Source organism: Indicator indicator, chromosome 11 (genome assembly GCF_027791375.1).
Source record: "Indicator indicator isolate 239-I01 chromosome 11, UM_Iind_1.1, whole genome shotgun sequence".
Lineage (NCBI taxonomy): Eukaryota > Metazoa > Chordata > Aves > Piciformes > Indicatoridae > Indicator > Indicator indicator.
The window spans coordinates 26,600,241-26,613,972 of record NC_072020.1 but is presented as its reverse complement, the minus strand read 5'-3'; positions in this window follow the sequence as shown (position 1 = coordinate 26,613,972).

Here is a 13,732-nt window from a genome sequence, read left to right as displayed (position 1 = left end):
GTGCTATTCAAAGTAGCGAAGATAAAATGGAAAAGGGGTTTTTTTTGAGTTGAATGTGTTTTCATTCATGGATTATGCCTACTATAAATAAAATTCACAGTATTCACTAACTCATCCTTTCTATTTTCTAGCTACTGGTGGGTGCAACTTCTCCAGTAGCTGTGGGTTCATAAGAAGCTGCATGTTATCTGGCATATCTGTGGAAACTTAGTAAATGCTGTAACTTACCACCAAATGTGTTATTGTACTGCTTGTTTCTTAGATACTGTTCTGGCTACAGCTTTTGAAAGCAATAAGAGAAATATTCCACGTAAATAGTGGCGGTATTTTATTTTAAGCAGCTTGGTTTTCACATAAATTGTGGATTTGGTGTTTTTGTTGTAGAATTCAAAACTATAATAAAGCTTGTGAGAAAGTTTGAGAGGTTGATCCACAAGAGGTGGTGAGTTCCTTCAGCTCCACACCTTTGAGATGGTTGGTACCCCACAGAATCAGGCAGTCTCATATTTATGTTAACAATATTTTGCTAGTTCCAGTACTGGAAAAATTGCCACATGTATAAGGTATGACCGGCACAAAGCTGCTAAATGCTGAATTTGTTCTTTGCTTTGGTAAGGCATTAGTGATTCCAGAATGAAGGCAGGCATCATGTGTGTTAGAATTATCACTGACTTTCAGATTTTTGAGGACTTTCTATAGTCAGGATCATTCCTGTTTTTCTGCTTCACTTACTCCAAAACTTTCTAATAATATTGGAGCAGCTTGCTGCACAGTTTGATTTATTACTTTTGTCTCTGTAACCGATTTAGTTGGATGTTAATAAATCATACTTGTGAAAGGCCATAGAGCACCCTGACTTTTTCCCAGGGGTTGTAAGCATCCTTTCTTCAAAGGTTGTTCGTGACAGCTGAAATAAGTCTAGCTGCTGTAGTGATCTGGATGGTTTGGACTTGCAAACATGGAAAGTGTGAAAGAGCTTCCATCTGCTGGAAGCCTTATTTATCACTCTCACAATCTGTCTGGTAGTTGTGTCATGTTCCAGGTGTTTACCAGTTACCTGCACACACTGCATGACAGTCATATGGCTATTATGCCAAACACCTGAGGCAGGGAGAAGAGTAAGCTGATGGAATTAATTTATAGCTATAAATTAAATGTTGATTCTTAAAAGCATAAATTGCTTTGGCGTGAATGTGGAGACCACAAACCACATGATCTCCATAAAACAACTTTCAAACCCAAGGAAACGTAAATAACTGGAAGGAAATTGTATCAGTGCAGTGTTTTTTCTGTCAGAGATGGTGATGCAGGGCAGCTCTGCCAATCAGAGCCAATCTCTCAATTTCAGCTATGTCTCACAATCTCGCCATGTGTAAGATGCAACACCGATGGATTAGGATCTTGAAAAATGTGGGAGTACAGTGAGCATAATTCCTGACCAACCTGTAATTCCTGACTGCAGTCCTCCAGCATTTCCCAGGCTCAGTGAGTACAAAGATTTGGTATAAGGGAGAACAGAGGTTCCAGGAAGAGCTGGGAAAATGGTATCAATAAATGTGTTACTACACAAAATATCCTTAAGTTGTTGTACGTGACAGAATAAGGATGGAGACTGAAAGAAAAATAGCTTTTATAGTGGTAAAGGATGAACTTCTATTTTTTGAAATCCAGCCACTTTCGTTCTGTATTGGGTTAAGAACTTTGTAACTTTCTCATCATGCCAATGGGAATCACTTCATTGCAGATCAATTTTGTAGAGATCTTAATATGCTTTAATTGGTACCTGAAATAACTTAGCATTTAGTTCAAGTTGCTGGGGAAAGTGGTGGTTTACAGAGGCAGTAATATTTTTTCATAATTGTAAAAGGGAGAGGAAGATGGCAAGGGATGCTTATTACTAGTACCTAATCATGAATAACTAGGGCAGTAGCAACTTCTCTTACAGAGAAATGGCTATGGAGTGAATTTCTCATGATTGCCCCTCGAGCTAGGAACATGCCAAGTACCTACAGTGTGGTCAAGGGCTACCCAGACAAAGCAGGCTGTTCTTCCCTACAGGAGTGTAAGGTAACCTTGGCTTGTGTAGACCTTGCATCCAATTTGTGTAAACTCAGCTTGTACAAGCCTTGCATCTAGTTTGTGCAAAGTTGGCTTGTACAAGCCTTGCATCCAACTCGTGTAAACTTGGCTTGTACAGGCCTTGCATCCAATCCGTGTTTAAGCTCAGCTGTCTGTTCATTTGCAGTGATCTCTATTTTAAAGTAATTTTGCTTACTGCAAATGACTCAAACCACTATAGTGTGAGGAAAAACACTGACAGCTGAGAGGAGCTTGCTCTGCATAGTAACAGGCACATCTTGGCTTTTCTTAATGCCTCTGTTACATTTCTTTCATTTTGCAAACGCTGCTTAATTTGTTGATTTTTAAGTTAAACCCCTCCAGTGCAGCAGATGCATAACAATTTGTAGGGTTACTCTGAGTTTTTCCATGGGGCTAAAAGCTGGCCAGGTGCCAAATTCTGCTGTATACTTATTAATTTGTGTCTTTGCTTACTCTGTACCAAGGGAAATATTTGCAATTGCTATGTGTAAATCCTCATTTGAGGTAAATCAATATTGCTCTACTGAGCTGTGTATAACTGAGGCTTAAGTTAACTGTGAATTTGACTCTGTGTGTTCACTGAGGTTTTTACAGGCTCTTGGAATGATAATCAATTCCTGGAAGAAACGATGATGTGCATGAACATCAGCTGACATTTCTGTCTGTAATTTCACGTTCTTCAGGAATTATTGACTTTCTGTAAGTGTGAAGACACTACTTTAATTGGAGGGTTTTTTAACTTGCTGTTTTACTAAGACCAGATGTTAGATTCTGAATGTCTTTTTTTTATTATGAAAATTTTCTTTTTTAAAATTTATTTAATAAAAAAATGCTTTCCTAACTTACAAATTTCTTAGTTTGAATTGCTGCAGTAGATGCCTTGAAAAATCCTTCTCTTCTTAGGTTTCCTGAGGATGTCTGCAAAGCCTAGACTGCTGCCTAGAGCAAGGAAGTGTATGTAGATTCATCAATAGATGAGAACTTGTCTAATAGCTGAGAGATTTACTGTTTTGTTTACTCTTAGCTTTGTTATTTCAGCCATCGACAGACTGAAGATGGAGTGAAGTCAAGAGATCTCATCCTGATTGTACTAATTGTTGGTGTGTGCACTTCAGTCAATGAAACAAATCTTTTGAAAGCAAGTAGAGCTATAGAAAAGCTGTGTAGCGTTTTTGGATAGGAAAATCAATTTTCTTATGAAGTTCAAAAGCAGTGCACCAAATTCTTAGGTCCTTCCATGGGAAAGACTTCTACTGAGAACTGTAAAGACGTCTACAGAGAACTTTGCCTGAGCAAGAGTATCACAAGCAGGTTGGTTAGAGCAAGCTTGACCTTTTCTGAGTTCTTAAGTTACCAGCAGATTGTGAGCCCAGCTCGTCCTTAACATACCTCCCTTTCATGTTGGAGAGTATAACTTCAGTCAAAGCTGAAGGAGAGTAGAGAACCCAAGGATATTATATTCTCACTTTTTATGGATATCAGAATGTGGATGCCCCATGTCACTGGAACGGCCATAGTAAGAACTTCACTGTATTCTATCTGGCTGCAGAGCTTCCTGAAGCTGATGCTTATGTGAATGCTTTGTGATACTGACAGGAATTGTTTGTTTGAAACGAGGGGGGAAAGGAATAAGAGGAAAGAGAATATACATTGGTGAAATATTAATATCAGCTTCTGAGCACTTTGCAAGGTTTGTCTACAGCCATGCTCCAGCTCTCTGTCAGTGTAACCCAAACACTATCCTGCTGGCTGCCTTACAAGGAATTGCAACCACAGGCTGTGGTTTCTTTGGAAAATCCTGTTTAAATCATTTGCTCCTGCAGTGAGATAGTGTTTGTGAGGGTGCTGGTGCACGCATCCCTTCAGAGGATGTGCGAATTTTGTGGACCAGAATAAAGAAAAACTGTTCTTTACAGTCAGCTTTCCTCTCTACAGGTAGCTCCAGTCACAGGCTCTTTCCCCACAGATCATTCAACTCCTCTTGTTTTGCTAGTTGTGTCCTGAGCTTCCCATAGATTCTTCAGATGTGTTTGTCTTAGTTCTTCCATTCACTGTGACTTTGAGGTTCCTCTATAAATTACAAAATCAGCAGGAACTGCACTACAATTATGAATGGAAATAAAACTTATTAAATCAATCCATATAATAATGTACAATCAGTTGTACCTAGCTGCCCACAGCACCAGGCACTGTACAACTATAAATAGTGCCATGTGCTCTACAGTTGTATTTTAACAAACCCTGACAGAGTGCTTCCAGTCTGTGAGGTGTATATGAGACTAATTTTTTTTTGGAGGCTCAGTAACAAGTATTCTCTGTTTGCAATGTTTTATTGGAAAGGAAAAAAAATCCTAATTTTTTTTAATGCAGTTCCTCATTTGGCATTATAGGTCCTGTTGCAACTGTCTGAAATCCAAGATGTAAAACAAAGAAGAAAACCCTGACAGAGTGCTTACGGTCTGTGACGTTTATATGAGTCTAATTTTTTTTTTGGAGGCTCAGTAACAAGTATCCTCTGTTTGCAATGTTTTATTGAGAGGAAAAAAATCCTAATCTTTGTTTTTTAAATGCAGTTCTTCATTTGGCATTTTAGGTCTTGTTGCAACTGCCTGAAACCAAAGATGTAAAAGAAAGGAGAAAAATGAAGAAGTGTAGGGAATAAATCTAATTTTAGTGTTTGCTTCTTTTTTTCCTGATTTTTTTTTTATTTGTTTAGTTTAATATGGAATAATATGCTTTTAAAACAATGCTCTATGTCAGATTGCACAAATGTTTGGAGCTCTTACACAATGTTTTGATAGCCATTCCTTTGGGCTAATTTATAAGGAAGTCTTGCTACTGAATAGCTTGAACAATACAGCAGCCAGATGGGCTTTGATAAAACATTGAGACGACCAGATGGTTCATAATAAACTATGATGGCAAAAAGACTTTTGAGACATGTACAAAATGTTATCTGGTCCTAAGTCTTCATTTATCATTATTGTAAATGAAATAAAGTTCTGTGGGTGCCATCTAATCTACAAAGTTAGAAGCAACTTACCTCATGCAGCTTCATGCAAGCTCTCCTCCATATTATTCAGAGATATCCCTAGCTGTAACCTCAACCTCTGAGACATGATCCTAGCCTAACTTTTCTGATAGTTTTCTTTAAATCATGGGAAAATTATCCAGAAAATCACAAAGTATTCATAGGTAGATCTTTAGGTTACAGCTACTCCCAAACATAGTCACAAGGGGAAGAAGAGAGTTTTCACAGGGGCAGAGGGGAGCCCTGTGCCACAGCACACTTAAAGGCAGACACAATACTGTGACACAATGCCAACATCTGTACTCAAGGCACCAAGATCTAAGTTACAGCAAACAGGCTGAATAAATCTGCCACCTCCTGCATCTCAGTGTGGCACATTCCAATTGTTCTTCCAAGGGACTAAAACACAAGTGGATTCTTTTTTTCCCCCTCACATTGGTCCCTAAAGGTAGCAGAAGTGAACCTGACAACAAAAGATAACCTCTAAATAGTGGCCAAACTCATCTCACATGGGTACCCATCTTCAGATGGGTAAAGATGTCACCTTCCCACTGCCACTGTCAAGAGCTGAATGGACAGAAGCCCTCTGGCTGCTTTGAACTCACATGGTCTCTTCTGACTTTCCACACCCTCCCACTGGTTTCCCCTAAGCAGGACACAGGGACTTACTCCTTGCTAAGCCTGTCACTAGCTGCTGGCACTGTGGCAGGGCAGATGACAGCCCTACCAGCAGGAGAGAGAGAAAGCTGTTGATTATAACAGGAAATGTTTCAGAGGACTGAACAGTATAGGCAAAAACTAGAGAGCATCCCACCAGAATAGATGAATTTTAATGTGAAATACAAATGAGGCTGGTTAGTTGAATTGAAAGGAAGAAACAAACAAAGAGTGCTGCTCAAGTCTTTTATTCATGAAAAGGAAATGTGGGGGAAAAGAAGTTCATTCTTTTGCTGGTAATTTGGCTTATGCTACTGGACACCTTTACAAAGCTGTACTACCCTAAGTATCTTTCTTTTCTAATTAGAAGCCCAAAATAATTTCACAGTTTTTTCTTATTTCTTCCACAAGCACTGAAGCCAGCAGACCTTTCTCCAGACAGTGTGAGGGTTTCACAAAGGCCTAGCAACAAAGAGCTTTGGACAAAACCTGCCACCATGTCAATACACAGGCCGAATTTCAGTGGGTACTTTGTAGCTAGGCTGGATGCAGCCTGAAAAAACTCACTGACGGCTACAAGGTGTAGTATAGCATTAGTACTGCTGACAACGTGACAGCAGTTAGAGAAGTTTTTCACATAGAGACCAAAAACAAACAAAGAAAACCATTTAGGAATCACAGAATCACAAAATGGTCTGGGTTGGAAGGGACCTCCACGCATCATCTAGTCCAACGCCCTCTGCAGTCAGCAGGGGCATCCTCAACTAGGTCAGGTTGCCCAGGGACCTGTCGAGCCTCATCTTGAATATCTCCAGGGATTGGGCCCCAATCACCTCCCTGGGCAACCTGTTCCAGTGTTCCACTACCTTCATGGTAGAGAACCTGTTCCTAACATCCAACCTAAATCTGCTCTTCTCTAGTTTGAAGCCACTGCCCCTTGTCCAGTCACCACAGGGCTTTGTAAACAGTCTCTCTCCATCCTTCTTGTAGGCTTCCTTCAGATACTAGAAGGTCACTATTAGGTTACCCCAAAGCCTTCTCTTCTCGAGGCTGAACAACCCCAACTCCCTCAGCCTATCTTTCTAGCAGAGGTGATCAGACCCCCTGATCATTTTCGAGACCCTCCTCTGGACCCGCTCCATCAGGTCCACATCCTTCCTGAATGGAGAGCTCCAGAGCTGGACACAGTACTCCAGGTGAGGTCTCACCAAAGCAGAGTAAAGTGGCAGAATCACCTCACTCAATCTGCTGGATACACTTCTTTTGATGAAGCCCAGGATATGATTTGCCTTCTGGGCTGCAAGTGCACACTGTCTGCTCATGTCAATGGATTTACATGTCAATGGTTAAAAAAACACAAGGCCAAATTACAGCACCATAACAAAAGAAACACACAAACAATAACAAAAAATAGACACCACCTCCCCACCCCAAAAAAAAACCCCAAAACCAACCCCCCCCAACAACAACAACAACAAAAACCCCCAAATCAACCAACCATTTAAAAAATCTAAAGCCAAACGCTTCCAGGATGCAAAGCCCCTTTCTGTACCTGGCAGAAATAACCATTCTGCAATGCTGACATCTTGTGGTGGCCTGTACAATGATTTCTTTAATATCACTGGATAAATTTCACACAGAGGTGTTCAAAGAGCTTACAACAATTTGGTTGTTTTTATTTTCCCTGGCAGACTACTGTCTTTTGTGTTTTATTATGTGCATTACTCATTTTTTAAGTTGTGGCTGTGAAGTCCTTGTGTCTATCAAGGGTCTCACTTATTTAAACGGGGTAGGCAAATCTTGTCCTGTACCAAAAGCAGTTTGTCCTACAGGCAAAAGTTTCTGTTTTTTTCCTGCTCTTTCTGCTCTCACACAGGAGTAATGCAGAGGGTTTTCAAATGCAAGTGATGCACTGCATGTTTCAGCTCGGGTGATGGGAGTGTGTGGCAGACAGATCCCAATGCTGACCACGCTCACAATGTGTATTTCTCCGACATGATGTTCTCCCTGCTGGCATCCCAGTGGGTCATGAAGTAACCATGTGCTGTGAGTTCTGACTTGTGCAGTACATGTGATGAGCATTTCCACAAAGACTGAAGGCTCAAGGTGGATTTTTCAACCCTAAACATTTCCTATTTACAGCCAGGTTTGATAACAGTCTTTGAAGCCTCTATGTTAATTGCTGCGTAGCCCCAAAACTGGTTGTTGACACACAGACCTGTGTTTCTGTCTCTTCTAATTAATGAGAAGCATCTAAAAACTACCCTATGCTGGTTTGTGTCTTTCAAGTGGATACAAGATTTCTGCTTCAAGTTTTTTGCCTGGAAAGACAGAAATATTCCTGGTGTGGGTACCCCTTATTAGATGCAACCACTGGTAACATCCTTAAAATGACTAGCAAGTTTCACTGCTTTTTTTGGGTGAATATTTCCATGGCAATGTGCTTCCTTGCAACTTCCTGACTTGATTTCTCAAAAGCTGCTTTAGCAGGAACTTGCATGTGAAATGAATCACATGTTGCCACTCCCTGGAAAAACATGACAGCTGATGAAACATGCTATTGCTGGCCACTGTGGGAGATTATTACTGGAGCCAGCGATCCTGCAGCTTGGTGCTGATCCTCAAAAGACATCTCCTAAGGATGTGTGGGTGATTTTTCTCAGGATAAGGCTCTAAAATTGGAGGGTTTGGGTTGGGTTTTTTTGTTTTGTTTTGTTTTTAATTGGTCTATAAAAAGTAAATTTTCACAAATGCAGATAGTTAGTTCAATCCAGGTATTTTTTTCAAATTTCTGTAAGCAGGTGCAACCTTGGAAGGGAAATCTGTTTATCATTGATTCACTAAGAATGTCACCTGGGGGAATCAGACAGGAGCGATGGATTACAATCTGATGAAACGAATTGGAAGGTTTGGGTAATGTAGGTAGTTCAACAGAATGGAATAAATGGATGCTACTTTAGCTATATGAATCAACTGCTACCTCTCACCCAGGTTATATAAGGGCATGCAGCTCTAAACTTCACTTTGTAGCAAAGCCCAGATGTTATGCCATTAAGATCTGGTGACGTGACACTTGGGACTACACCCTGCAGCCACACATGCTGTCCCTTCCAACCCCAAGGGAAGTACCTGACCTGTGGCACCATTCACTTCAAAACGATTTCTTTGTTGTTTATTACCCTGAAAAAATAGTCCTTTGGTATCATAAACAAACAAGTTGTTTTATATTGGTGTTGCATTGTTTTCAGAGGGATGAAATATAGTGACAGAGCTGACTATTTCACGCTGCTGTTCATGAACCTGCTCTCTGTGCTTCCATTGACTACATTTCTCATTTTCAGCAGTGCTGCTGTTCAAGGTCCATGGACTGGGGACCCTGACTTTGCAGCTACTATTCAGACCACTATGTCTTCACAAAGCAAACACTGACAACCCTAAAGCTGCAAACCTACAGCCAAATACAGGGCAGTGCTGTTGCTTACAGCAGATTTCACACATGGGCCACCGACCCTCTGCACTTCTGGCCATGAGTGATTTGAGACAGATTTAAGAGGATGTCACAAAAATTTATTTTTTCATTTATGTCATGTTGAAAAGGAGACTGTTGAAAAGGAGACTGAGAATAGACCTTCTTGCTCTCTGCAACTGCCTGAAAGGAGGCTGCAGTGAGGTGGAGGTTAGTCTCTTGGTAACAAGAGATAGGAAGAGAGGAAATGGCCTCAAGTTGCACCAAGGGAGGTTTAGACTGGATATTAGAAGAAACTTCTTCCCTTGAAAGGGTTCCCAAAGACTGCAAATAGGCTCCCCAGGGAGGTGGTTGAATCACCATCCTTGAGGTGTTTAAAACACACACAGGTGTGGTGCCAAGCGACGTGGTTTAGCACCGCACTTGATAGATAATGGTTGGACTTAATGATCTTAAAGGTGTTTTCCAAGCAAAACAACTCTATGACAAATATCAGTGTCAGGCACGTTTGAAGAGCAGTAACCATGCAAAGCCAGCTGTCCCGCTTCCCGGCCGAGGAGATGGGATCAAGCCCTCATCTATGATCTCAGCCCCTCGCAGTCCCACACTCAGACCTCCAGCTGAGCACCTGTGCCGCACAGCTGCCCCGTGTGCAGCCACCCGTGCCGTGTGCAGCCACCTCGTGGCAGGACTTTCAAACCCGAGGCGCGCCCAGTGCAGGTAGGCGTCAGGGATGGCGAGGGAGGCAGAAACTGCCGCAGGGTTTCGCAGGAGAACAGGAGCGCGCCGCACTCCGCCAGCTACAGCTGCTAGGGGCTGGGGCCGGGGTCGGGGTCCGGGCCCCGCGCCGGAACATGGCGGCGGCGCCTCAACCAGCTCCCCGGAGCGCCGCCACCGCGCCCGCCCCGCACGGTCTGACCACCCGGGCGGGGCGTGCGCTTCTCGCGCCGCGCCACGCTACAGCGTCGGCAACAAGCCCCTGAGCTGCGGGGGCTTTGCCCCGGCTACTCCCACAGCTTCGCCCTTGGCACCTCGCCTCTGGGCGCGGCTTGGCACGCCCTGCGGGCGCAGCTCGCCGCATCCTCAGGGCCCGGCGGCGGGGATCGTCAGGAAAGCCGTGAGTACGGGAGTGGGCCCGGAGAGGTGGTGGGGGCAAGCCGTATTCGCCTCCCCAGCGCCCACGGAGAGGACTCCGGCGGCCGCCGCTTGTCTCTCTTTCCGCTGGGCTGAGTCCACTCGTCCCGCCGGGTGGCTGGGGCGGGTGCCGCGGGGCCTCGGCGTGCCGTGGGGCCCTCACCGCCCCGCCCGGCCCTGCCACAGCCTCCGGAGGAGCTGCTGCGGTTGTGCAGACTGCCGGAGCGCCGCTTTCGGTCCCTGTCAGAGGGAGAACGAGGCTGAATGGTTCCAGTTCAATTGTGGTGGTTTTGAGAGGGGTTTAGGCGTAGCATGTGAGGGGGATGCTCGCACTCGAACGCCTGCGTGAGCCGCCTGAGTTCCATGTGAGGTGGCCGGTGGCTTGCTCACTGACGACAAGGGCAGCTTGGGTCCGTCCCCAAAGCGTGCAGCTCCTACTGCAGGCCTTCACACCTCGCAGGACACCACCAGCAAGTCCCGGGTGTGGGTGTTGTGTCCCTGTAGGGTGCCTTGAGCTGCTGTGGGTTTGTGCAGAGTCAAGTGCTTGAGATGTACACTGTGAAGTCCTCAAGGTTTCAAAAAAGGGCTACATCCACAGCTAACATATGTTTGATGTGGTTTGGGGGACGACATGCATTTAATGGGCTGAAATTCATTGAACGTCCTTGCTAAGCTTTGTGAATTAGCTTTCATGACTGTTTTTTAGTTATTTATAAAGGTGAAAATAAGGTTTTGTACTAAACCACACATCCTGTTTGTCACCAATCCCATGATTCAGTAGCCCTTCAAGCATAAACTACAATTTCATTAGACTCCAAAGGCCACTAACACCACTGCATGGCAGAATTAATGCCTAACAGCTCTAATGACACCGTGGCTCCTGTGTGGTCGTCAGTGGCCTTCAGGGGTTGTATTTCCTTAATTGACATTTGGCAATCCTGTTGTCACCCCTTCCCAAATTCCCTGTCTTGAACTTTGCAAGGAAAAATTAAAAAGACAGTTTCAAACCATCACAGTACTGTGCCTTTTGAGCTGGGTAAGAGGTGGCTAATCTTACATTTAATAGCAAAAAAATATTTTTTGTGTTTATTTTATAATAAAGGCCAGTGTATGTATGTACAGAATGTAAGAAATACGTGGCAATTACTGAGTAGGAAACACTTGGCAGTTACTGAGTACTTGCTTTTATGCTGCCGAAGGCAAACGCCATTTATTTGTTAAATGTTTCTTTAGATACGGTGCCCCATGATATTGAGCTAGGGAGCTGTGATAAAGGAAAGAAGCAGGGTATGATTTCAAGTGAACAATGAAGTTGCTGTACCTATCTTCACATGCCTCTCATCCCCTTCATTGAATAATCCTCCCAGGCTCAGGCAAGGAAGGTACTCCACCTTCCTTTTCTCCTTTTATCCTTAGCTATCAATCTGCAAGTCCAATCACTCTGACAGACTTTTTCTACCACATTTGATACCTTTCATTTTAATTCTACCAAACTAAGCACAGCTCTAAAAATTTAGAGGAAGAAACTCCAAAGGCAGAGTTTTCTTAATGCTGTGCTTATAAACGGTCAGGGTGCTGTCGATCCTGGTTTAGCTGTTAACTTCCTAGTGTTGGCTAAAGGCGTATTAATTCGCTCTCTGTCTTTGTTTTGTGAGCTAGTGGAACAGGGTATTTGGGTGCACTTTAGAATTTAGTGTTAAAGGCACCATATCCAAAAAGGCATAACAGGAATTTGGACAGAATATTCTTACTTTGCAGGTACAACTGCACCAGCAAATATGCTCCCTGCAAAGGCGTTCCCAGCACAGAGAAGTGTGGGAGTCACTGATGTTGTCATTCTGAAGCTAAAGAAGGTCCCATCTCTCCTGTCTGGTGAGCCTTGACAGTCCTCAGAAGCACTCTGTGGTCTTCCCTTGATGTCTTTTTTGCTAGTCAGAAGTATGGACACTCTGAGTGAAGTCAAACCACCATGGACCAGAAGTTTTATAGATGGTGTTAATTGTTCTTTTAATGAGATTTAGTGAGTGTATAAAAACGCCAAATCGTTGGGAACTGGTTTTTGCAATTTGTCTTACCATAAAATCTTCAGTAACTGATAGGCCTTTTTGTTTTCAGAGACTGTACTCATGTGTGTTGCTTATGTAGGAATGGGATCAGAAAAAGTCAGTAGTCGTGGAAAGCACAGAAATGTTTGAAGAAGGTTATGCTGGGGAAGAACAGCTAATGCCAGCAATAAGAATTCTCTTGATGGTCCCCTCAGTTACAAATCTGTCATCTGGTTGGTTGTGAAATAGTGTCACACAGAACAAGTCCCAGGGAAAAAGAAGACTAGGGTTTGGGGCTGTTAGAGTTTGTTTCATTGGGAACTTTTCTGCTGCAGTGGAGCTGCATTGTTTATTCTGTTAAATCCCACTGAGATTAAACCCAAGAAAATTAAGGAGGAGAAATACAAGAATGCATAAAATCAGTCTTACTTCAGAGTTCAGGAAAAGGTCAGAGAACAAGAAAGTCAAGGAAAATATTCCCAGGGCATGCAGCTGGGGCTGTGCTGCAGGTTCATTGCAGCCACAATTACAGTGAAAGCCCTGGAAGACTCCGCAGTGAAAGGTTATGTGACTTTGACATGTCAAAATCCTTTCCCTGCAGGTGATGTTGGGAAACACCCTTTACTTGCTTACATAGAGAACTAAGAGTAGGCCACAGGGGTTCTATGAGGAGGAGATATTTCAACATTTGGTAAATACTGGAGGAATATTATCTGAAATGTGAGTTGGAAAAAGCTAGTGGAAAGGTAAGATCCCATCCACAAAAAGGATTGTTTGGGTTTTTTTCCTATGTCCTCCAGCTGATACTAAACTATGGAGTCTGTGGTGCAGCCACTATTATCTGACACGAATATCTAACATCTGCTCAGAGAAAGATGGATGATTAATCATGAATATGTTGATACCCAGTTGGGACATCTTACGATCTTAGTTGAACTTTGCAGTTAGGGTCAGCTGGGGGATCCAAAGGAATGCTACCAGTTTTGAGAAACTGACTTAATTATGTAAGTATCATTAAATCAAATAACAAGGCGTTGAAAAACTAAAAAGGATTTTTTTTTTTAAGATCAAAAATTTATTTGTTAGAACTGTGTGTTTAACACTTCTGAATGGTCATTTTTTACAATGTTTACAAGTTTAGCCAGTTTTCTGTATTGAAAAAGCTCCTTGTAAATAGGGCAAAATGCATTGCTTGGGATAAAGAAAACCTTACAGTAACAATTGCTAATATTTTTCAATTAAAGCCATTTACAAGCTAGAATAAGATGATGTATGTAGCTGTTTAGCAGGTACACGTAG